The 25,802-nt window shown below is 40.7% G+C and overlaps 1 protein-coding gene across 2 annotated transcripts in view; it reads right to left on the bottom strand.

The window, feature by feature from the left end:
* ZMYM5 (zinc finger MYM-type containing 5) overlaps positions 1-14,338 on the bottom strand; it is a 55,780-nt gene extending 41,442 nt beyond the window's left edge. Inside the window, exons 1-2 of one of the 2 annotated variants that reach the window (XM_037800370.1) lie at positions 14,205-14,338; positions 13,207-13,275 (exon numbers count right to left, since the gene is read on the bottom strand). The gene's annotated coding sequence lies outside the window, so the exon portion shown is untranslated. The remainder of the gene's footprint in view (positions 1-13,206; positions 13,276-14,204) is intronic. The other variant, XM_037800371.1, reaches the window with a different exon arrangement.
* Positions 14,339-25,802: the final 11,464 nt, after the last annotated feature.

The following is a 25,802-nucleotide window of genomic DNA, read 5'->3' as shown; positions in this document are numbered from 1 at the left end:
ATGCCACTGCCTTCTCGCCTCCATGGTGGCCGCTGAGTAGTCACTATTTAGTCTTATGTTGTTTCCTTTGTATGTGGTGAACTGCTTTTCTCTTGCTGTTTTCAGAACTTGCTCCTTCTCTTCAGTATCTGACAGTCTAACCAGAATATGACTAGGAGTGGGTTTATTTGGATTTATTCTATTGGAGTTTGCTAGGCATTTATGCTTTGTGTATTTATATTGTGTAACAGGTTTGGGAAGTTTTCCCCAACAATTTCTTTGAATACGCTTTCTAGACCTTTACCCTCCTCTTCTCTTTCTGGGACACCAATGGGTCTAAGTTTGGACGTTTCATTTTATCTATCGTATCCCTGAAATCCATTTTGATTGTTTTGATTTTTTTCTCTATTCTTTCTTTTGTTCTTTCATTTTCCGTTCTGTGGTCCTCTAGGACACTGAGTCGTTGTTCAACTTCCTCTAATCTTGCATTATGAGTATCCAGAGTCTTTTTAATTTGGCCAAGTTTCTCTTATTTCCATAAGATCTTCTATTTTTTTACTCTTGCAATTTCTTCTTTATGCTCTTTTAGGGTCTTCTTTATATCCTTTATATCCTGTGCCATGTTCTTCTTCATGTCCTTTATATCCTGTGCCATGCTCTCATTCTTTGACTGTAGTTCTTTGATTAACTGTGCCAAGTACTGGGTCTCTTCTGATCGTTTGATTTGGGTGTTTAGGATTGGGTTCTCCGTATCGTCTGGTTTTATCACATGCTTTAAGATTTTTTCTGTTGTTTTGGCCTCTTGGCATTTGCTTGCTTGATAGGGTTCTTTCAAGTTATAAAAAAATACCAATCTAATTTTTCAGACCTACAACTTTGTGGCATTCACTTTCTCTAACTAACCAGCAGATGGCGTCTGTGAGTCACTTATTTCCCCTCAAGTCAGTTCTCTTCAACTTTGTCTTTTGTGGTGGGTAGGGAATGATTCTCGTGGGGTTCAATTCGTGCACTCAGTTTGGGTGTGTTGTTGGTGCTGTCCTCCCTGAATGGGCTGGGGCATGTGTCTGGGGGTTAGGGAGACAGGGCAGCTTAATATTCAAACCTCCAGGTGTTCCCGGAGATTCAAGGCTGTTGCCACGAGTCCAAGTCCTCATTTCAGTCTTGCCACAGATATCTCTGCCACTGACCCACAAGTCACCGGCACTGATTAGGGTCCCTGGGTTTTCCAAGCAGGCCCCCCTTCTCAGTTGGTGATATTCCAGGGACCTCTGCTGAGGGAAGGCTGTGCTACGTCACAAGTGCACACCGTCCCTCAAGGGAAGCCCCGGGCCGCCAGGCCGTGCAGGGGTGCTCCCAGCCTGGTGCAAAAATGGCTGAATGGGGCGTCTCAACCCCCCCTCTTTTCGCACATCTCCGCCTTCCCAGCTCCGGGACAACTAGCTGTGGGTGCACCCAAGGCCACTGTCCTGTCCACGGCCGATATTGTGGCATGCGGACAGTGCCATGGGATACAGTCCCTGTCAGACTGGGTTTCCTGGCGCAGCTCTGGGCTGTGGGTCCAGCCCCGGGCAGGAGTGTCTCCAGCATGCCGGGGAGTCGGCTGCAAGCAGCATGGTTTCTTTCTCCTTTTGGCTCTCCCCTCTGTCCCCCGGCCCTGAAGGAATCAGCAGCGGTCTATCTTCCACGCCAGACACCAAGAGGTTGGCACAGCCCGCTCCTGCTGTGCTTCACTGTGTGGTTCTCACCGTGGTAACTGCAGCTGCTCCTGGGTTTTGTTTTTTTTTTAAAAGAACTAGTCCATCTCCAAACACCAACCCCCGGCTTCCCCACACCGCAGCGTGGCCGCAGGACTTTCAGCCGGCTTACTCACTCATTTCAGAAAGCAGACTCCCGGTTTTACCAAGCGCAGGGTCCCTGTGGTTTTAGCAGACCTTGTCCAGCTGGTATATCGCTGGAAGTGGTGTTCTGAGTCACTTTCTGGTTTTTATCCAGTATTTTTCATGGAGGTGTTTTTTTGCCCTGTCTCACCTAGCTGCCATCTTAGGTTCTCTCCAAACATTCCCTTTTAAAATCAGAAACAAAATAATGATGTATCATGTTTCTGGGGTACCAGCAATTATAACGAGACAGGACAAAAAAAAAAAAGAATCAACAACTACCACAAATAGGAACAGAATTATTACCATGCCTGGGTGCAAAATTACTGTCTAGAAATAGCCTGGTAGCAATTAAAATGGTGGATTGATCACACACAACTAGCTTCACTCCCTTCTAAAACCTCACTGAAACCACAGTCAAGTTTTAAAAAAGGAAGAAGTCATAAACCCACAGGAAAGAAAGAGCACAAAAGCATCAAAATTTTAGAAGCTGAAGAGCAGATGAATGAGGGATTAGCTAACTCAGCAGATCTGAGCCATCCAAACTCTAAAACTGTGGTGACAAAGCTGAGAAACATCTTCATTTATACTGCAGATTCCTCAAATAGCTCAGGAGCCTACAGCATTAGGTATCCCTGGAACCAGGGATGGGTGGCTAAAATAAGGAGGTTGAGAGATCCTAGATCCCTTTGCTCCCTCCACGTTAATGGTGATAAGGCTTTTCCCACCCTGGCACAAGTCTAGACTTTAACTCTTTGGAGAGGATGAAACACAGGATGTTAGCCTTGGATCACCAAGCACAACTGAAAATGCTTCAATACCTTGCAAGCAAAATTCCCACCTCCCATTTCATTCCCAGAGTGCCAGCAACTAGACCTTTATCTTCTAGGCAGCAGACTTTTCTCCGGAAGACTCTTCTCTGTGGAACTAGGAACTAGCAAAATGAAAAGACCCAAACATACTGACCCATGGGATTTCCCCCATCATTCAGCCAAAACCTCACCATACAGCCAAACTTCAAATTGATAGCCCCACTTCCACACTTCCAATCTGCTTTCTAGTCCCCAGTTCTTAATCATGAATAAACCAATCAAGGATTACCCAAATATCAAGGAAAGCCTCTAACATGAAAAAGAGATTGAAAAAAAGAAAAAGAAAACCCAACAGAGAGATCATGCAGGAAAAAGAAAACATAAAATGAAAAACCACAAAACTATTGTTAGTACTCTAGATGAATAAGTGATGAATGTAGAAATTAAAAGCTTAGTAGCAGAAATGAGGAAAACTCAGTAAAGTGTTCAAAGACATAGCTGAGGAAATTGGGAAACAGAGCAAAAATTTAGAGGATAAAAATTACAGTTAACATTAACTATAAGTGTGTATGTGTCCCATAACTGATGAGTCAGACATTTACCTATATTTACACTCTTTTCAATCCTCTTAATCATCTTGGGAAGCTAGACATAATTTACTCATTTATAAAATGTGCATAATAAAGGCTCAGAGCATAACTGATTTGCCAAAGTAAACAAGAGAACAAAGATTTAAATTCCAATCTGGCTGACACCAAATCTAAGTCTTTTCCTAGCAACATATAGCTGAGAAAATGGTGATAACTGAGTGACTTGCTATAGTCTCTATTTTCTTAGTCCCCATTAGTTCCCTCTTCCTATGGAGAGCCATCAAAAACTATAGAAATACACCCATTTCCCATCATCTCACCAAGCTACCACTATGGAATGTGAAATCTCTCCACTTCATAACACCCAAGAAAATTCCCAGTTGAAACAATATCCATTCCTAAAAGACCGACATAGTGCTCTACATCCTGACACACCATCATAGTTCTAACTTGCTAAATAGGTGTGCTGTGAAGTGTAAGAGAGTAAGTGCAACAAGACTGGCAGAGAACCAGGGCAAAGGACAGGGAGGAATAGTATTACTGGAGATACAGTAATCAACACAAGTTTCTTCTTGATGAGCAACTGAAATCTATTTCATCATGGTCGAAAGGACAAAACAGGCAGGACCTAAGACTTTACAGAATTCCAACTAATAAATCCAGAAGCCAACCTTTAATTTAAAAAATCATGTAATCAATAAAATTATTGATTCAAGCAAGGATTGATGTTAAAATCATTAACTGAAAAGCTGACAGAGAACTGATCATCTGTATAGTACCAAAATATTAACAACACATAAGACTATTTTCTGGTGGTAAGGGAAAAAACATTAACTTCATAATGGAGAGATCAGGCTGTCACAAAATTTAATCCAGTAGTCGATCTTAGAACCATGAGGACTGTGACAATCAGATTATTTATCTCCTGTGATGCTAGCTGGAGTACTATCAAAGTTCATGAATAAATCTTTCTCCAATATAAAGCAAACACATGAGAAAGAGTCTCTCTTCCTCAACCTTAAGCATCAGAAGATTCAGGAGTCTCTTTTAATACAATGACAAAATTTTTTAAAAAATTATTTTGGAGAGGCGGGGCAAGATGGCAGACTGGTGAGCTGTAAGTTTTAGTTACTCCTCCAGGAAAGTAGGTAAAAAGCCAGGAACTGCGTGGACTGGACACCACAGAGCAATCTGACTTTGGGCATACTTCATACAACACTCATGAAAATGTCGAACTGCTGAGATCAGCGAAATCTCTAAGTTTTTGCGGCCAGGGGACCCGCGCCCCTCCCTGCCAGGCTCAGTCCCGTGGGAGGAGGGGCTGTCAGCTCCGGGAAGGAGAAGGGAGAACTGCAGTGGTAGCCCTTCTCAGAAACTCATTCTACTGATTCATACTCCAACCATAGATAGACTGAGACCAGACACCAGAGAATCTGAGAGCTGCCAGCCCAGCAGAGAGGAGACAGGCATAGAAAAAAAAAAAATAACGCGAAAAACTCCAATAAAAGCAGAGGATTTTTGGAGTTCTGGTGAACACAGAAAGGGGAAGGGCGGAGCTCAGGCCTTGAGGCGCATATGCAAATCCGAAGAAAAGCTGATCTCTCTGCCCTGTGGACCTTTCCTTAATGGCCCTGGTTGCTTTGTCTATTAGCATTTCAATAACCCATTACATCTCCGAGGAAGGCCCTTTTTTTTTTTTTTAATCCTTTTTTCTTTTTCTAAAACAATTACTCTAAGAAGCCCAATACAGAAAGCTTCAAAGAATTGCAATTTGGGCACGTCAAGTCAAGAGCAGAACTAAGAGAGCTCTGAGACAAAAGGCAATAATCCAGTGGCTGAGAAAATTCACTAAACACCACAACTTCCCAAGAAAAGGGGGGTGTCTGCTCACAAGCCATCCATCCTGGTGGACAGGAAACACTCCTGCCCATCGCCAGCCCCATAGCCCAGAGCTGCCCCAGACAACCCAGTGTGACGGAAGTGCTTCAAATAACAGGCACACACCACAAAACTGGGCGTGGACATTAGCCTTCCCTGCAACCTCAGCTGATTGTCCCAGAGCTGGGAAGGTGGAGCAGTGTGAATTAACAAAGCCCCATTCAGCCATCATTTGAGCAGACTGGGAGCCTCCCTACACAGCCCAGAAGCCCAGAACTGCCCTGGGGGGACGGCACTCACCTGTGACATAGCACAGTCATCCCTCAACAGAGTACCCGGGGTGCACGGCCTGGAAGAGGGGCCCACTTGCAAGTCTCAGGAGCCATACGCCAATACCAAAGACTTGTGGGTCAGTGGCAGAGACAAACTGTGGCAGGACTGAACTGAAGGATTAGACTATTGCAGCAGCTTTAAAACTCTAGGATCATCAGGGAGATTTGATTGTTAGGGCCACCACCCCTCCCCGACTGCCCAGAAACACGCCCCACATACAGGGCAGGCAACACCAACTACACACGCAAGCTTGGTACACCAATTGAGCCCCACAAGACTCACTCCCCCACTCACCAAAAAGGCTAAGCAGGGGAGAACTGGCTTGTGGAGAACAGGTGGCTCGTGGACGCCACCTGCTGGTTAGTTAGAGAAAGTACTCCACGAAGCTGTAGATCTGATAAATCAGAGATAAGGACTTCAATAGGTCTACAAACCCTAAAAGAACGCTATCAAGTTCAGCAAATGCCACGAGGCCAAAAACAACAGAAAATTATAAAGCATATGAAAAAACCAGACGATATGGATAACCCAAGCCCAAGCATCCAAATCAAAAGACCAGAAGAGACACAGCACCTAGAGCAGCTACTCAAAGAACTAAAGATGAACAATGAGACCATAGTACGGGATATGAAGGAAATCAAGAAGACTCTAGAAGAGCATAAAGAAGACATTGCAAGACTAAATAAAAAAATGGATGATCTTATGGAAATTAAAGAAACTGTTGACCAAATTAAAAAGATTCTGGACACTCATAGTACAAGACTAGAGGAAGTTGAACAACGAATCAGTGACCTGGAAGATGACAGAATGGAAAATGAAAGCATAAAAGAAAGAATGGGGAAAAAAATTGAAAAAATCGAAATGGACCTCAGGGATATGATAGATAATATGAAACGTCCAAATATAAGACTCATTGGTGTCCCAGAAGGGGAAGAAAAGGGTAAAGGTCTAGGAAGAGTATTCAAAGAAATTGTTGGGGAAAACTTCCCAAATCTTCTAAACAACATAAATACACAAATCATAAATGCTCAGCGAACTCCAAATAGAATAAATCCAAATAAACCCACTCCGAGACATATACTGATCACACTGTCAAACACAGAAGAGAAGGAGCAAGTTCTGAAAGCAGCAAGAGAAAAGCAATTCACCACATACAAAGGAAACAGCATAAGACTAAGTAGTGACTACTCAGCAGCCACCATGGAGGCGAGAAGGCAGTGGCACGATATATTTAAAATTCTGAGTGAGAAAAATTTCCAGCCAAGAATACTTTATCCAGCAAAGCTCTCCTTCAAATTTGAGGGAGAGCTTAAATTTTTCATAGACAAACAAATGCTGAGAGAATTTGCTAACAAGAGACCTGCCGTACTGGAGATACTCAAGGGAGCCCTACAGACAGAGAAACAAAGACCGGACAGAGAGACTTGGAGAAAGGTTCAGTACTAATGAGATTCGGTATGGGTACAATAAAGGATATTAATAGAGAGAGGGGAAAAATATATGGCAAACATAAACCAAAGGATAAGATGGCCTGATTCAAGAAATGCCTTCACGGTTATAACGTTGAATGTAAATGGATTAAACTCCCCAATTAAAAGATATAGATTCACAGAATGGATCCAAAAAAAATGAACCATCAATATGTTGCATACAAGAGACTCATCTTAGACACAGGGACACAAAGAAACTGAAAGTGAAAGGATGGAAAAAAATATTTCATGCAAGCTACAGCCAAAAGAAATCAGGTGTAGCAATATTAATCTCAGATAAAATAGACTTCAAATGCAGGGATGTTTTGAGAGACAAAGAAGGCCACTACATACTAATAAAAGGGGCAATTCAGCAAGAAGAAATAACAATCGTAAATCTCTATGCACCCAATCAAGGTGCCACAAAATACATGAGAGAAACACTGGCAAAACTAAAGGAAGCAATTGATGTTTCCACAATAATTGTGGGAGACTTCAACACATCACTCTCTCCTATAGATAGATCAACCAGACAGAAGACCAATAAGGAAATTGAAAACCTAAACAATCTGATAAATGAATTAGATTTAACAGACATATACAGGACATTACATCCCAAATCACCAGGATACACATACTTTTCTAGTGCTCATGGAACTTTCTCCAGAATACATCATATGCTGGGACATAAAACAAGCCTCAATAAATTTAAAAAGACTGACAGTATTCAAAGCACATTCTCTGACCACAATGGAAGACAATTAGAAGTCAATAACCATCAGAGACTTAGAAAATTCACAAATACCTGGAGGTTAAACAACACACTCCTAAACAATCAGTGGGTTAAAGAAGAAATAGCAAGAGAAATTGCTAAATATATAGAGACGAATGAAAATGAGAACACAATATACCAAAACCTATGGGATGCAGCAAAAGCAGTGCTAAGGGGGAAATTTATAGCACTAAACGCATATATTAAAAAGGAAGAAAGAGCCAAAATCAGAGAACTAATGGATCAACTGAAGAAGCTAGAAAACGAACAGCAAACCAATCCTAAACCAAGTACAAGAAAAGAAATAACAAGGATTAAAGCAGAAATAAATGACATCGAGAACAAAAAAACAATAGAGAGGATAAATATCACCAAAAGTTGGTTCTTTGAGAAGATCAACAAGATTGACAAGGCCCTAGCTAGACTGAGAAAATCAAAAAGAGAGAAGACCCATATAAACAAAATAATGAATGAAAAAGGTGACATAACTGCAGATCCTGAAGAAATTAAAAAAATTGTAAGAGGATACTATGAACAACTGTATGCCAACAAACTGGATAATGTAGAGGAAATGGACAATTTCCTGGAAACATATGAACAACCTAGACTGACCAGAGAAGAAATAGAAGACCTCAACCAACCCATCACAAGCAAAGAGATCCAATCAGTCATCAAAAATCTTCCCACAAATAAATGCCCAGGGCCAGATGGCTTCACAGGGGAATTCTACCAAACTTTCCAGAAAGAACTGACACCAATCTTACTCAAACTCTTTCAAAACATTGAAGAAAATGGAACACTACCTAACTCATTTTATGAAGCTAACATCAATCTAATACCAAAACCAGGCAAAGATGCTACAAAAAAGGAAAACTACCGGCCAATCTCCCTAATGAATATAGATGCAAAAATCCTCAACAAAATACTTGCAAATCGAATCCAAAGACACATTAAAAAAATCATACACCATGACCAAGTGGGGTTCATTCCAGGCATGCAAGGATGGTTCAACATAAGAAAATCAATCAATGTATTACAACACATTAACAAGTCAAAAGGGAAAAATCAATTGATCATCTCAATTGATGCTGAAAAAGCATTTGACAAAATCCAACATCCGTTTTTGATAAAAACACTTCAAAAGGTAGGAATTGAAGGAAACTTCTTCAACATGATAAAGAGCATATATGAAAAACCCACAGCCAGCATAGTACTCAATGGTGAGAGACTGAAAGCCTTCCCTCTAAGATCAGGAACAAGACAAGGATGCCCGCTGTCACCACTGTTATTCAACATTGTGCTGGAAGTCCTAGCCAGGGCAATCCGGCAAGACAAAGAAATAAAAGGCATCCAAACTGGAAAAGAAGAAGTAAAACTGTCATTGTTTGCAGATGATATGATCTTATATCTAGAAAACCCTGAGAAATCAACGATACACCTACTAGAGCTAATAAACAAATTTAGCAAAGTAGCGGGATACAAGATTAATGCACATAAGTCAGTAATGTTTCTATATGCTAGAAATGAACAAACTGAAGAGACACTCAAGAAAAAGATACCATTTTCAATAGCAACTAAAAAAATCAAGTACCTAGGAATAAACTTAACCAAAGATGTAAAAGACCTATACAAAGAAAACTACATAACTCTACTAAAAGAAATAGAAGGGGACCTTAAAAGATGGAAAAATATTCCATGTTCATGGATAGGAAGACTAAATGTCATTAAGATGTCAATTCTACCCAAACTCATCTACAGATTCAATGCAATCCCAATCAAAATTCCAACAACCTACTTTGCAGACTTGGAAAAGCTAGTTATCAAATTTATTTGGAAAGGGAAGATGCCTCGAATTGCTAAAGACACTCTAAAAAGGAAAAACGAAGTGGGAGGACTTACACTCCCTGACTTTGAAGCTTATTATAAACCCACAGTTGCCAAAACAGCATGGTACTGGCACAAAGATAGACATATAGATCAATGGAATCGAATTGAGAATTCAGAGATAGACCCTCAGATCTATGGCCGACTGATCTTTGATAAGGCCCCCAAAGTCACTGAACTGAGCCATAAAGGTCTTTTCAACAAATGTGGCTGGGAGAGTTGGATATCCATATCCAAAAGAATGAAAGAGGACCCCTACCTCACCCCCTACACAAAAATTAACTCAAAATGGACCAAAGATCTCAATATAAAAGAAAGTACCATAAAACTCCTAGAAGATAATGTAGGAAAACATCTTCAAGACCTTGTATTAGGCGGCCACTTCCTAGACTTTACACCCAAAGCACAAGCAACAAAAGAGAAAATAGATAAATGGGAACTCCTCAAGCTTAGAAGTTTCTGCACCTCAAAGGAATTTCTCAAAAAGGTAAAGAGGCAGCCAACTCAATGGGAAAAAATTTTTGGAAACAATGTATCTGACAAAAGACTGATATCTTGCATATATAAAGAAATCCTACAACTCAATGACAATAGTACAGACAGCCCAATTATAAAATGGGCAAAAGATATGAAAAGACAGTTCTCTGAAGAGGAAATACAAATGGCCAAGAAACACATGAAAAAATGTTCAGCTTCACTAGCTATTAGAGAGATGCAAATTAAGACCACAATGAGATACCATCTAACACCGGTTAGAATGGCTGCCATTAAACAAACAGGAAACTACAAATGCTGGAGGGGATGTGGAGAAATTGGAACTCTTATTCATTGTTGGTGGGACTGTATAATGGTTCAGCCACTCTGGAAGTCAGTCTGGCAGTTCCTTAGAAAACTAGATATAGAGCTACCATTCGATCCAGCGATTGCACTTCTCGGTATATACCCGGAAGATTGGAAAGCGGTGACACGAACAGATATCTGCACGCCAATGTTCATAGCAGCATTATTCACAATTGCCAAGAGATGGAAACAACCCAAATGTCCTCCAACAGATGAGTGGATAAATAAAATGTGGTATATACACATGATGGAATACTACGCGGCAGTAAGAAGGAACGATCTCGTGAAACATATGACAACATGGATGAACCTTGAAGACATAATGCTGAGCGAAATAAGCCAGGCACAAAAAGAGAAATATTATATGCTACCACTAATGTGAACTTTGAAAAATGTAAAACAAATGGTTTATAATGTAGAATGTAGGGGAACTAGCAGTAGAGAGCAATTAAGGAAGGGGGAACAATAATCCAAGAAGAACAGATAAGCTATTTAACGTTCTGGGGATGCCCAGAAATGACTATGGTCTGTTAATTTCTGATGGATATAGTAGGAACAAGTTCACAGATATGTTGCTATATTATGTAACTTTCTTGGGGTAAAGTAGGAACATGTTGGAAGTTAAGCAGTTATCTTAGGTTAGTTGTCTTTTTCTTACTCCCTTGTTATAGTCTCTTTGAAATGTTCTTTTATTGTATGTTTGTTTTCTTTTTAACTTTTTTTTTCATACAGTTGATTTAAAAAAGAAGGGAAAGTTAAAAAAAAAAAAAAAAAAAGAAAAACAAGGAAAAAAAAAAAAAGATGTAGTGCCCCCTTGAGGAGCCTGTGGAGAATGCAGGGGTATTCGCCTACCCCACCTCCATGGTTGCTAACATCACCACAGACATAGGGGACTGGTGTTTTGATGGGTTGAGCCCTCTACCATAAGTTTTACCCTTGGGAAGACGGTTGCTGCAAAGGAGAGGCTAGGCCTCCCTATATTTGTGCCTAAGAGTCTCCTCCTGAATGCCTCTTTGTTGCTCAGATGTGGCCCTCTCTCTCTGGCTAAGCCAACTTGAAAGGTGAAATCACTGCCCTCCCCCCTACGTGGGATCAGACACCCAGGGAAGTGAATCTCCCTGGCAACGTGGAATATGACTCCCGGGGAGGAATGTAGACCCGGCATCGTGGGATGGAGAACATCTTCTTGACCAAAAGGGGGATGTGAAAGGAAATGAAATAAGCTTCAGTGGCAGAGAGATTCCAAAACGAGCCGAGAGGTCACTCTGGTGGGCACTCTTATGCACACTTTAGACAACCCTTTTTAGGTTCTAAAGAATTGGGGTAGCTGGTGGTGGATACCTGAAACTATCAAACTACAACCCAGAACCCATGAATCTCGAAGACAGTTGTATAAAAATGTAGCTTATGAGGGGTGACAATGGGATTGGGAAAGCCATAAGGACCAAACACCACTTTGTCTAGTTTATGGATGGATGTGTAGAAAAGTAGGGGAGGGAAACAGACAGACAAAGGTACCCAGTGTTCTTTTTTACTTCAATTGCTCTTTTTCACTCTAATTATTATTCTTGTTATTTTTGTGTGTGTGCTAATGAAGGTGTCAGGGATTGATTTAGGTGATGAATGTACAACTATGTAATGGTACTGTAAACAATCGAAAGTACAATTTGTTTTGTATGACTGCGTGGTATGTGAATATATCTCAATAAAATGATGATTTAAAAAAAAAAAAAAATCTGACTCGGACCAATAAAAAAAAAAAAAAAAAAAAAAAAAAAAAAAAAAAAAAAAAAAGAAAGGTGAAATCACTGCCTTCCCCCCTACGTGGGATCAGACACCCAGGGGAGTGAATCTCCCTGGCAACGTGGAATATGACTCCCGCGGAGGAATGTAGACCCGGCATCGTGGGACGGAGAACATCTTCTTGACCAAAAGGGGGATGTGAAAGGAAATGAAATAAGCTTCAGTGGCAGAGAGATTCCAAAACGAGCCGAGAGATCACTCTGGTGGGCACTCTTACGCACACTTTAGACAACCCTTTTTAGGTTCTAAAGAATTGGGGTAGCTGGTGGTGGATACCTGGAACTATCAAACTACAACCCAGAACCCATGAATCTCGAAGACAGTTGTATAAAAATGTAGCTTATGAGGGGTGACAATGGGATTGGGAAAGCCATAAGGACCAAACTCCACTTTGTCTAGTTTACGGATGGATGTGTAGAAAAGTAGGGGAAGGAAACAAACAGACAAATGTACCCAGTGTTCTTTTTTACTTCAATTGCTCTTTTTCACTCTAATTATTATTCTTGTTATTTTTGTGTGTGTGCTAATGAAGGTATCAGGGATTGATTTAGGTGATGAATGTACAACTATGTAATGGTACTGTAAACAATCGAAAGTACGATTTGTTTTGTATGTCTGTGTGGTATGTGAATATATCTCAATAAAATGATGATTAAAAAAAAATAAAAGCAATAATAGCAAAAAAAAAAAAATTTATTTTGTTCTGTTGGAAAGGAAGACAATAGTAAATGAAAAGCACTTGAAATGGAATTAACTTCAAGTCCTATCTTGGAACTATAGAGAGTACCAGTGGTATAAATACGAGTCCCCACCTGCAGTACCTTCTCAGGTATTACCCTAGCTTGGCTCTGGAGATGGCTGCCACTCAAGCAATTAGCTCTTCCCCTTCAGAATAATAAGGCAAATCCTACAGAACATCCTACTATTGTGGCAAGGTATCAAGCAGAAAAGTGGGATAAAATGACTCACAACTGGGATATTTTCCTTCTTAATTCCTGCCAAAGTTTCACCAAATCGGGCTGAACCTGATTCCTGGTCCTAAAAATGAGAGGAGAGAGAAAAAATGATTCAGTTACAACTAACCTGGATGAAACACCAACTCCTGACTATTAGAGGAGGAGGCAAAGGACATTGGTCAAGGAGTTGGGGCGCTCTTCTGCTCTCCCTCACCCCAACGGAAAAACCAAATTAAAACAAAAATAAAAACACTACTGGGACCGCAACGACTCGACAAAGCATTATCTGTTTCTTCAAAACACAGAATTGGAGGCTGGAGGGCACCAAGTCCGCTCAGGGAAAGGAGTGGGGAGAGCAAAACCGAGCCTCGACTCCAAGAAAGGACTTCTATTCCCTTCCTAACTTGCCCACCTAGCGTCAGTCCCGCCTATTCGGGGCTAGGGGGCGGTTCAATTATCGCCGTGTTTGCCCCACACGGTAGCCGAGACCCCAAGGTTTGTTACTGCGCCTCCCCCAGTCGGCAACTAGCTCCAAGTCCGCCATTAGGAACTCGCGTAAATAAGACATTACAAGTGAAAGCGGCGCAGCGCCACGGAAAGCCACGGATAGCCGGGTGGGAAAGAGGCTGCCGCTGGCGCCCCGAAACATTTGGAGACCTCGGGATTGGGGAACGTAGCACTGAGCGCGGGAGCAGAGCCTGGGCGCCCCTCCCCCCCCCAAGGGAAAAAGGAAAATACCTAAGCGACCCCCGCCCGACCGCCGCCCTCCTGATCCCCAGACAGACCTCGCGCTCGACGACCCGCGAGCCGCGCAGAAGGACGCAGAGCCAGGACCTAGCCCGACAGCCGCACACCCGTGCCTCCGGCCGCCCGCAGGCACGAATCCGGGGCGGTGGGAGGCTCAAGCTGCCCTCACCCACTCCACCTTTCACGCCACCTCCGCCTCCCGGGGCCGCGCAGCGACCGGCCATTCCCTCCGCCGGCGGGCACTGACGCAGGAATAAGCCTCACCGGGTCCTCGCTGCGGCTCGGTGAAGCGAACCTTCCCTCCTCCGGTCCACCCCCTCGGTAAAAGAAACGACCGCTCTCGGTCCGGTCCCAGTTTAGATCTACTGAGGAGGCTGCAGCGCAGCCGGGCAGCTAAACCTCGGCCACGCCCTCGAGCCCCCATTGGCCAGCGCGAGGAAAGGGCCAGGCCTCCTCCCGTATGTCCATTGGACGGCTTCGTCTTCCCTCAAGAACCCCCTCCATGGGGTAGTCCGAAGGACTGCCCGTCAGCTGTAGGCCACACCCTCGGGGTCCCGGTTCTCTCCTCACAACCCTCCACTCTAGCTCAACCCTGCCTCGCCCCAGTCCTCTCCGTCCCTGAGGGCCTTGCGTCCGAGTTTGTGGGCTCACCTCACTTACCACTACTCGGTGTGGAGGGCCTAGCTAGTCTCCGGAACTGGGGCCGGCTGAGCACCCGGGCCGCGCAGCACCTGCAAGCACCTGCCCCACCAGAGAAGGCCTCGATGTCCCCAAACGCCCTCCTGTTTCCGAGAGGGCCAAGAGTGGGAAGGGGCAGAACGTGACGACTTGGACGTTGGGGCCAAAGGCGGGCAAGGGTGTAGCGAATGTTCTGGAAGCCGTGCGGGACCTTCCACCCGCCTCGGCCCGTGGAGACTCGTCCCCCACGCCCCTCATGGCTACAGCAGCAGGAGACGAGGTCCTCCATTTTGTGGAGATTGCTGTAGGAACTAGAGGCCGATTCACATCCATGACGGGAGGGGCTGGGGGTGACCCGGAACAGGCCCCGCTGGGGTCGGCCATCGGTCGAGTAACCGCCGTGCTCCGAGCAGCTGCTCAGGGCCGTGGAGGGCAGCGCGACGGCAGAGAGACCCCGACGCCGCTCCTTCTCCGTGGACCAAGATGGAGGGAGCTGCGGACTCCCTGGAGCAGGACTGCCCCGCGGGTGCCTCTGCGCTAGTTTCCCTCCGCACTCTCTGCCTGTCCCTTCAGCTTCCTTCCACAGCTTCTGGTCCCCACGGTGGATGGAGGCTCCAAGCAAGTCTGCTCTATCGCTTTGCCCCACGGGGTGGCGCCCTGAGCTTTGTGGGGAATGCGCGGACGCCGTGCGCCCCCGGAGACGCCGGGCTCACGAAAGACACGTGGATGGGGGTGGCTTCTCTTTTGTTTATCGTTTCCACTTAGTCTTCGGTGGACATGATGGTGCTGCACAATTTCCAGATTCCCATGTAAAAGAGCCAAGTGAGGCTTCCGCCCTCTCGCCCTAGCGGTTGTTAGGGGGATTACAACTGATGGCTTCGAGGTTAACAGTTGGCAAATTACCATGTAGCCGTAATACCTGGAAATACAGATAGTATGATTTGTTTTTATTTTTACGAATTAAACCCTTTTGATTACTTCTTCTGGGGGTGCGGTGAAGGCGCAGGTTTGTTCAATGAAAATCAAGCACATACTAGGAGACAGTGCATCATAGATGCGTGTTCATGGATTGATGAAAATGCAATCTTGGTGCAGGCATTTTGCTGCAATTTTGCACAGCCCATTGAACTATTCGTTGTTAATGAGGGAAAGAACATTGCCCATATCAAGTAATGCTATTGAACATATATATTGTTGTACCAATAAAGTTTATTATGTATATTTGTCTATGGTTTCAGGCTTGGCAGTTTTTGAAATACCTGAAATCACTGGCTCTTAGTAAACAGAGCTGTGAGGTTACAAATTAGTGTCAACTCAGTAATAATGAACATGACGTTTTTAATGAAGCTAATCATCCATGAAGAGTTTCAAGTAACTGAAACTCTGAAGACGAATGTGTAAACCCTAGTAGCAGACACAACTTATTGAACATAATCAAGTAGATAATGAAGATTCATTCAAGTATTATGAACAGAAATAAATGTCTATGGTAATTTTTTGTAATTGAGAAAAATTTCACATCTAGTATATACAAAATGGTATAGCTTCTTATAGCAAATTTTTTTTATTTTAAATTCGCAATAATACCTTCAAATTTCAACAAAATTTAAACTCTACTGTAAAACTTTATATATTACATGGCGCTGTATTTTAGGGACATTGCTTGTGTCACCAATTTTTTTTTTTTAAGTACTCAGTTATAGGTTGGAAATAATTAGAGTAACCAAGTGTAGTGCCAACATTTTAATGCAAAATACAGCCATCCCAGATCTGTTAATTATGTGTTAATGCAACAACCAGAGACCTATTGAATTCATAGACAAAAGCTCTATGGAGGTCATTTAAGGTGAGGTCTGTTGGAGATTTAAATGTTAGTAGCCAAATGTTCTATAGTTTCAGAAGCCCTAACTTGCTCACAGTTCCCTAGAATTGATAACATTTGTTTTCCCTGTTAATGGCAAGAGTACCAGGTCCATTTGCCAATTAAAACTCTCACCTTGATATGTTGCCATGATTTCAGGGTGGGTTGAAAATTTAGAACAAAAAAGTCTTCATTGATGATTACATATACTTTCATAAGTGTAATACCATATAAAATTCATTTTCCAAATAAATTGTCTTTGTTAAAGGTAGATTTAATGGCGTCTTTACTGACCACAATAGGAAAGCAAAGAGATAATATGATGTAGTTGAATTAGATTCAGTTTTCCAGGACAGAAGTCCTCCATTCGAATTCTTGTTTGGTCATCTGCTAATCAGAAATTCTTGTTAATCTCTTAACTCCCTCTTTGCTTCACTTCCTCTTTTGTAATACAATAGTACAAGGATGTTGTAAGGTACAAATAAAAACAGCTTCTGTGAAAGTGTTATATAACAACAAAACAATGTTAATTTTTATGGATCTTTGATAATTAAGAACTGGCCATTAATAGAAAGGAAGGTATAATGTCTGGAGCCATAGTGCCTGATTTTGAATGATAACTTTATCACCAGCTGGCTGTGTGACCATAGGCAAGTTACTGAAACTCTCTCAGCTTAAGTTTCATCACCTTTAAGAAGTGGAGAGAAATAGCATCTCCCTGAGGGGATTTGTTTTGAGGATTAAATGAATTATCCCACATACCATATATAGAATTGCACCTGGCACGTAGTAGGAGTTCGATAAATTTTAGCTCTTATTATTTATTCCCAGTTGGTTCAGTGGTACATTAAGAGAAAATATTTTTTTATAATGATACTCTGAGGAAACAAAAATATCTTTAATGTAAAAATAACACTTTCTTACAAATTGTAATATAAAAAGAAAAGATTGAATGCTTGGAATCAGAAAATAAAATAAGCCTTGGAGGAAATGTACTCGGAACCAAAATTTTTATATTTTCAGGAAGTGGATTAGTATAATATTCTGAAATCAGCACTCAGGTATTACAAAAGATAGAAGCACAGATCAAAAATGTATGTGAGGAATCTCAAGAGAAGAGATACTGGGAATTAAAGCATACATTTGATTAAAAAAAAAACAGGTATTTAACCAATAAAAAAATGAGAAATTTGTTAGGAGAGAAAGAACAGAGATTTTTAAAAATCTTAAGATGGCTGATTGCTATACAAAAATAAAGATCTAGAAATTGTAGTTTGATTTTAATAGTTATCTTTGTAATTTGTTAACAATAAGTTTGGTTCCAGGTATAGCATTAAAAATATTTTATATAATATATGTAAATATAAATAATGATATATACTTATATGTTTATATCATATGTGTATAGATATCTGTATTTTTATATATGTTTTTTGAATGTGTGTATTTTGTAATTAGAGTGATACTATGGAGAGAAGACCCAGTTCTGGTATTTGAAGTATGACTGAATTGTTAAGTTTTGCAATATTGTCATAATTTTTAGTCATTCTTTAAAGATGTCATCTTAAATTACTTCAAACACCATATATTCTAGAGCTACATGATCCAGTGCAGTAGCCACTGACCACATATGGCTATTCCTCTTTAAATTTCTCATTAAATTAATTAAAATTAAATAAAATTTAAAATTCTGTTCCACAGTCACTCTGGCTACATTCCAAGGACTCACTAGTCATGTCTACTGTATTAGACAGCATAGCCACTTCCATTATTTTCGTTATCATAGAAAATTCCATTGTAAATGACTGCATTAGCCATCACACATGGAAAGATTGAAAACAAAGAGATGGGCACTAGTAGATAAAATGTGTATGGGATATTAAAAATGAATTTAAAATATCTATATCATCTATAGTGTCATACCGAGTATATCTGGCACTCGAGATAGATCATTTTTTAAATTAAATTCAGTTTTATTGAGATATATTCACATACCATACAATCATCCATGGTGTACAATCAATTGTTCATAATACCATTGTATAGTTATACATTCATCACCCCAGTCTATTTTTGAACATTTTCCTTATACCAGAAAGAATCTACTCATCCATCCAGGCACTGGATAAAGGGAGTGCAATCCGCAAGGCTGTCATAATCACACCGTCACCCTCTGTAAGATACATTGCTATACAATCATCTTTAGGAGTCAAGACTATTGGGTTGGAATTTGACAGTTTCAGGTATTTACTTCTAGTTATTCCAATACATTAAAACCTAAAAAGGGTTATCTATATAGTGTGTAAGAATGTCCACCAGAGTGACCTCTCAACTCTATTTGAAATCACTCAGCCACTGAAACTTTATTTCGTTTCATTTCACGTCCCCCTTTTGGTCAAGAAGATGTTCTCAATCCCACGATGCCAGGTCCAGATTCATCCCTGGGAGTCATATCCTGTGTTGCCAGGGAGATTTACACCCCTGGGAGTCAGGTCCCACATTGGGGGAGGGCAGGGAGTTCCTCTGCTGAGGTGGCTTAGCTAGAGAGAGGGGGCCACATCTGAACAACAAAGAGGCACTCAGGCACAATTATAAGTAGGTTTAGCCTCTCCTTTGTAGTAACAAGCTTCATAAGGGCAAGCCCCAAGATAGAGGGCTCAGCATATCAAGCCATCAGTCCTCAATGTTTGTGAGAACATCAGCAACAATCCAGGTGAGGAAGTCCACTACTTCTGCATTTTCCCACCTCAGGGGTGGCCCTGCATGGAAATTTTTATTCTCCGCCCAAATTACTTTGGGATGTGTTGCTATTTCACTCTAACCTATACAAACCTACTGTATCTTACTTCCTATTCAAAGTTTCATGTAATTTTGGTGTTTGAACAAACTGTAGAAGTTATATTGTTTAGAAAATAAAGATCCTGCACCAAATAAACATCTCTTCCCTTTGTCTCACACGGAAGTTGAAGTTTTAACACACAGTCAGTTTCAACCTTTACCCTTTGACCTGATTTGCCCTAGTCTTAACCAGATCTAGACAGACCATTGTTAACAGTTTCATGTAACAAGTTATTTTCTGTTATCATCATTAAATGAAACAAATATATTTCAAGTTTGAACAAAAATATTAGACCTTGCAGCTTGTACTCTGTTCACTTTTGAAATTCTAAATATAGATAAAAATTCCAGGTGGCCACATACAAAGACAAAATTAAGGTATATCAAGTTCTTCTTCTTCATTTTTCAATGACTGTGCTATGATCCTTTATTTCTAATCTATTCTTTAAACAAAAGAATGTGAAGTACCACAGGAGTTGGAAAACTGAACTGCACCTGAAGCTTGCTAAAATAATGTATAGCTATTATGAACTTTCAAAATGAAGGTATATAATTAAGTCCATGCTGGCAATATTACTAGCAGTTTTCTTTTTTTTTTTTTTTTCCTAAAAATAAGGATATATATTTATCTAATCACCTTAAGTTCAATAATCAAATTTAAGAAATTTAACATTGATATAAAGTTCATAGTAAATATTCCAATGTTTTGATATGTCACAATAATGTCTCTTTGAGCCTTTTCTCCTCCCCACCTAGATCCCACCCAGGTTCATGTATTGCATTTAATTATCATTGCCTCTCTAGCTGCCCTTGCTTCTCCTCCTCCTTCTCATTCTTCTTTTTAATTGTAGGAACATACATCCAACATAAACTTTCCCATCTCAACCACTCCAAAGCATACCTTTCAATGAGATTAATCAATATTCACAAGGTTGCAGGACTCTCCCAACCTTCCATTACTAAAACTTTTCAATATCCCCAAACAGAAATCCTATACCCCTTGTGAATTAACTCCCGATTCTCCCTGATCCCAACTCCTGTCAGCCTGTACTCTAATATCTATCTCTATAAGCTTCATATTCTCCAATATTTTCTTTATAGTTACCATGGGGCTTAAATTTAACATCCTAAACCTATAACAATCTCATTTGCTTTGATACCAACTTAACTTTAATGATATGCAAACCATGTTTCTATACTCTCCATCCCTACCTTATTGTCATAATTCTTGTCACAAATTACATATTTATAAATTATGAGTCCAAAGCCACTGATTTATCATTACATTTTATGCATTTGCCTTTTAGATACTATAGGAAGTCAAAAGTGGAGTTACAAACCAAAAATACAATAGTACTGGCATTTGCATTTACCCATGTAACTATCCTCACTGGAGATCTTTATTCCTTGATGTGGTTTTGATCTATTTTGTCTATTGTCCTTTCCTTTAAGTCTGCAGAACTCTCTTCAGCATCTCTTGTATAGCCAGCCTACTGAAGAGGAAATCCTTCAGCTTTTGTTTATCTGGGAATGTCTTAAATTCTCCCTTATTTTTGAAAGACAGTTTTACTGGATATAGACTTCCTGGTTGGCAATTTTTTGTTTTTGGCACTTTAAAAATGTCATCCCACTGCCTTCTTGCCTCTGTGTTTCCCAATGAGAAATTGGCTTTCACTTTTATTGTACATGACACATTGCTTCTCTCTTGCAGCTTTCAGAATTCTTTATCTTTGGCATTTGATACTTTGATCATAACATGGCATGATGAGGGTCTACTGGAGTTTATTCTGTTTGGAGTTCTTTGAGTGTCTTGGATGTGTATATTGATGTATTTTCTTAAATTTGGGAAGTTTTCAGCCGCTATTTCTTTGAACAGTCTCTCTTCCCCTTTCTTCTCCTCTGTGACTCCCACAATGTACACACAGGTACATTTGCACTTGACGGTGTCCCACAGGTTCCTCAGGCTATGTTCACTTTTCTTCATTCTTTCTTCTTTCTGCCTCTTAGACTTGATGATTTCAATTTTCTTGTCTACAAGTTCTCTGATTCTTTTTTCTGACAGCACTAATCTATTACTGAAGACCTCTAGGGAATTTTTAATTTCTTTTGCTGTAGTCTTCAGCTCTGTTTGTTTCATTTTGATAATTTCCATCTATTGATATTTTCTTTGTGTTCAACTATTATTTTCCTGATTTCCTTTAGTTATTTGTCCATGTTTTCTTTTAGCTTAGCTCTTTGAGCATATTTAAGACCATTTTTTTTTTCAAAGCCTCTGTCTGGTATAACCCAGGTCTGGTCCTTCTCATTGATGGTTCCTTAATACTTTAATCTTCTCCTTTGCCATGGCAATCACACCCTGTTTCTTTGTATGTTTTGCAACCTTTTGTTGAAACCTGAACATTCTGAAATTTTAATGTGTTATTGCCGGAATTTGGTCATTGAGGCATGTGTTCTTCAAGCTGTATCCACCTAAAAAAAGAAGAGGGAGGGGGAAGAGAGGGGAGAGGAAGTGGGGCAGAAGGAGAAGGAAGAGCAGGAGGAGGAGGAGGAGAAACAGAAGGAGAAGGAGGAGAAGGGAGAAGGAAGAAAAGAAAATACCTTTTCCAGTCTTTGCCAATTGACTTGTGCAGGTGCTCTCCCTCATGGCTAATCAATTCAGTAATTTTAGAGAAGAGCTCCAGGCTAAAGTTTGGGGCCTCCCTGATACTTTCTGCACAAGTGTCCTGTGTCTGTGCATGTGGTCCTAGGAATTCCTCCATTTACACAGTTCCAAATGCCCTCTCTTCCCTAGCAAACAGCTTCCTCACAGTTCCAGGCACTGTACTGTATGTCCTACAGCCAGCAATCCCTTGTCCCAGGCATCATGACTTGACCACTGTCCCACAGCAAGCTTTAGGAAAGCTCAGTGAGCTGCCTTGTACATTCAGGGCCAGTTCTGGGACAGCAAGCCCCTCAGGTTACCACCAGAGGCAGACTGGATCAGACATACAGGCTCCCAGTATGTGCAAAAAGGTTTCTCTGCTCCCTCTAGAATGAAACCAGGGATCCAACTTGGAATGTGAGCCAGCTCCAGGCTGAGCCTGGATGGGTGGGGAAGGCCTAACTGAAGTGCCACAAGATCCTACTCCTTGTTCTTGATTTGTCACTCACCCTGTTATTGCGGTCCTTGACCTGTTTTCTGGAGCTTTGAGAAAGATGTTTCAGCCAGTTCTTGCTGGTTGTTCAAAGCTTGGTTTTGAAGCTAGGAGACGTCCAAAATTGAGGCAGGATGCTTTCCTCCACAGGGACTGTAACATTCTGGTGCTGGCTGCCGGGATCCTTCGGGGTTCCTTGGTTTGTCACTAGTAGTTTTCTAAATGAACTGATATGAAAATTAAAATGTTTATTTAATGGTCAGCAATAAAGCCATGTTAATTTGGCACTTATAAGATTGTTATGAAACTCAACAATAACTACAATAATTATTCAGAATATAGACCAACAAAATATATTTTGGAGAGAGGTATTTTATTACTGACATTGTTTGAAATTGCCCACACATAGTGATAATAAAAAGCATACCAACTGCTCCCATTTGCTAATGCTGCCATTGTGCAAAATACCAGAAATGGATTTGCTTTTATAAAAGGGAGTTATTTGGGTGACAAATTTACAGTTCTGTGGCCATAAAAGTGTCCAAACTAAGGCATCAACAAGAGGGTGCCTTCACTGAAGAAAAGCTGATGCCATCTGGAACATCTCTGTCAGCTGGGAAGGCACGTAGCTGGCATCTGCTGATCCTTTGCTCCTGGGTTCTGGTTTCAAAATGGCTTTCTCCAAAATATCTCTGAGCTTGCCTCTCTTATTTTCTTCAGCTCCTTTGCATCTAAACATCTGGGGGTTCTCTCTTAGCTTCTCTCTCTCAGCTCCTGTGCATTCTTGCTTGTTCTCCCAGGGCATTTACCTCTAAGCATCGAAGATCCTCTCTTAGCTTCTCTAGAGCAAACTCTGGGTTAGCGTCTCCAAATGTTTCCAAACATCTGCATGAGTCTGGGTCTGTGTTGGTACTTGGCTTTTCTCTTTAATACTCCAGTGAACTAATCAAGACTGACCATGAATGGGTGAGGTCTATACCTCCAGGTAATAATTCAATCAGAGTTATCATCCACAGTAGAGTAAATCACATTTCCATGGAAACAATCAAGAGGTTCCACCCAACAAAGTTGAGTTAAAAGGTCATCACTTTTGTGGGGGACCTAATATTTACAAACCTGCACACCAAGTAAGAGACAACCTACAGAACAGTAGAAAATATTTAGAAACCATATATCTGATAAGGGTTTAAAATCCAGAATTTCTCAAGAAATCCTACAGTGCAACAACAAAAAGACGAATAGCCCAATCAAAAAATGGGCAAAACTCTCTCTCTACCTAAGCCAACACAGCAGGTTAACTCACTGCCCTACCCCCTACATGGGATCTGACACACAGGGGTATAAATCTACCTGACAACACAGGAGATGACTCCCAGGGATGAATCTGGACCTGACATTGTGGGATTGAGAATATCTTCTTGACCAAAAGGGGGATGCGAAATGAAACAAAATAAAGTTTCACTGGCTGAGAGATTCCAAATGGAGCCAAGCGGTCACTCTGGTGGGCATTCTTAGGCACTATACAGATAACCCTTTTTAGGTTTTAATGTATTGGAATAGCTAGGAGTAAATACCTGAAACTACCGAACTCCAACCCAGTAGCCTTGACTCTTGAAGACAATTGTATAGCAATGAAACTTACAAGGGGTGACAGTATGATTGTGAAAGCCTTCTGGATCACACTCCCTTCATCCAGTGTATGGATGGTTGAGTAGAAAAATGGGGACAAAAACTAAATGAAAAAGAGGGTGGGAGGGGGTATGATTTGGGAGTTCTTTTTTACTTTTTTTTTTCATTCTTATTTTCACTTTTTCTGGTACAAGGAAAATGTTCGAAAAATAGATTGGGGTGATGAATGCACAACTATATGATGGTACTGTGAACAATTGATTGTACACTTTGGCCGATTGTATGGTATGTGAATATATCTCAATAAAATCAAATTTTAAAAAATGGGCAAAAGAATTGAATGGAAATTTCTCCAAAGAAGATATTTAAATGGTCAAAAAGCACATGAAAATATAATCAAAATCATTAGCCATTAGGGAAATGCAAATCAAAACTTTAATGAGATATCAGTTAACACCCAATAGTCTAGCTAGTATTAAAAAATGAAAAATAACAAGTGTTAACAAGGATATAGAGAATTAGGAGCACTGTTCATTGTTGGTGAGAATGTAAAATGATGCAGTTGCTATGGAAAACAGTTTAGTGGTTCCTCAGAAAGTTGAACATAGAATTACCATTTGACCCAGCAATTGCAGTTCCCAGAAAAATACTCAAAAAAATTGAAAACAGGAACTTGGAGAGATACTTGCAAACCAATGTTTTTTGTGGTATTAGTCATGATTTCTAAAAGATGGAAGCAATCAAATTGTCCATCAACAGATGAATGGATAAGCAAAATATGGTAGATACATACAATAGAATATTATGTAGCTGTGAACAGGAACAAAGTTCTGATACAGGTACAACATAGATGAAACTTGAAGACATCATGTTGAGTGAATTAAGAGTCACAAAATGACAAATATTGTATGATCTCACTGATGTGAAGTAATTAGAATAAGCAAATTCATAGAGCCAAAAACTAGAATAAAGCTTACCAGGGGCTGGAGAGGAGTAGTGAATGGGGACATAAAGCTTAATTGGTACAGAACTTCTGTTTGGGGTAATGAAAAAGTTGTAGTAATGGATGAATATAGTTGAAAGGGGGAAATTTTAGGTTGTATATGTTACTAAAATTAAAAACTAAAAAAAAAAAGGAGAGACCAACTCTTAATAGATTTCATCACTATTTTGAAATTCTCTTCAGACTATTCACCCCCTAATTGGCAAGGCCCACTGCCCCACTAGCCCACTCTTGGCATAACAATGTTTATACAGATGTGTATTTCTATATGTGTGTGTGTGTGTATGCATGTATACATGCAAACATAAATGTGCATGTATATATATATGTGTGTGTGTAAAATAAAGGGCTAAGAATGGCCTGTTACCATCCACCAAGCAAGGAGATATAAAATTCATAGATATTTTTACCCATTATACACCACCTGTAATGGATTGAATGGTGGCCTTATGCAAGATATGTCAACCTGGAACCTATGAATGCAATCTTATTTGGAAAAAGGGTCTTTGCAGATGTAATTAAGGATCTTGAGATGGAATCTATATCCAATGACAAGTGTCCTCATAAGAGAAGAGAACACACAGAGGAGGAGGCCATGTGAAGACTGAGAGAGGGTTTGGAGTTATGCTGCCACAAGCCACAGAACACCTCACAGCATCTCCAACAAAAGCTGAAAGGATTCTCCACCAAAAGACAAGCAAGGATTCTCCTTCAGAAAA

This window comes from Choloepus didactylus, chromosome 12 (assembly GCF_015220235.1).
Source record: "Choloepus didactylus isolate mChoDid1 chromosome 12, mChoDid1.pri, whole genome shotgun sequence".
Classification (NCBI taxonomy): Eukaryota; Metazoa; Chordata; class Mammalia; order Pilosa; family Megalonychidae; genus Choloepus; species Choloepus didactylus.
Note: the sequence above shows the minus strand (reverse complement) of the source record. Positions and strands in the feature narration are given on the sequence as shown.